This window comes from Aptenodytes forsteri, unplaced genomic scaffold (genome assembly GCF_000699145.1).
Source record: "Aptenodytes forsteri isolate BGI_AS27 unplaced genomic scaffold, ASM69914v1 Scaffold472, whole genome shotgun sequence".
Taxonomy (NCBI): Eukaryota; Metazoa; Chordata; class Aves; order Sphenisciformes; family Spheniscidae; genus Aptenodytes; species Aptenodytes forsteri.
Window position 1 is genome coordinate 229069 of NW_008796038.1, and position 806 is coordinate 229874.

General features: G+C 62.5%; 1 long non-coding RNA gene across 1 annotated transcript in view; it reads right to left on the minus strand.

The window, feature by feature from the left end:
• LOC103904096 overlaps positions 1–665 on the minus strand; it is a 1223-nt gene extending 558 nt beyond the window's left edge. The window contains exon 1 of the long non-coding RNA XR_657879.1: positions 625–665. This is a non-coding gene — a long non-coding RNA (uncharacterized LOC103904096). The remainder of the gene's footprint in view (positions 1–624) is intronic.
• Positions 666–806: the final 141 nt, after the last annotated feature.

Sequence of the window (806 nt, forward strand, 5' to 3'; positions counted from 1 at the left end):
CAGCCCCTGGGCCCTACCACCAACCCGGAGCGGGGACATGTGGCTGCTTGTCACATCTTGGTGGCCACAGGTCACGTCTTGGTGGCCACCAGTTTCTCGTCCCTACCTCAAACCTCACAGCAGACGCAGCCAAAGGTCACATCTTAGTGGTCACCAAACCCGAGGTCCCATCTTCAACCCACAAAGATGGACACACAGCCTGGTCGTGTCTTGGTGGCCACCAAGTCCCCCCCACCACCACCTCCAATATACAGAGTGGACACATGGCCACCGGTCACATCTCGGTGGCCACCAGCCCCTGCCCCAACCCACAGGGTGGACACATGGCCACCAGTCACATCTTCGTGGCCACCAGCCCCTGGTCACAGTCCCAACCCACATGGTGGCCACAAGTCACGGTCTGTCATATTCTGGTGGCCACAGGTCAGGTTTCAGTGGCCACCTGCTTCCAGCTCCCACCCACAGGACAAGTGGGTCCCACCCTGGTGGCCACAGGTCCCATCTTGGTGGCCACCACCCCGCTGCTGCCACCCCCAGCCCCCGGGGCAGCCACGTGGCCACCGGTCCCATCAACACCGGGATGGGTGTTGGTGGCCACGGAATTCCCCTCGGTGCAGGACTGACCTTAAAACTGAAGACGAATTTCCCTCCCTTGTAGAAGCCCTGCGGGAGAGACAGACGTCACCGGGGATGGGGACATGGGGGGGGGCGGGGACACCCAGGGGACCCAAAGGGACATGAAGGTCTACTGAGGGGACAAAGCGGTGACAGAGGGGGACCCCAGCGGGGACACGAGGACCGAGGAC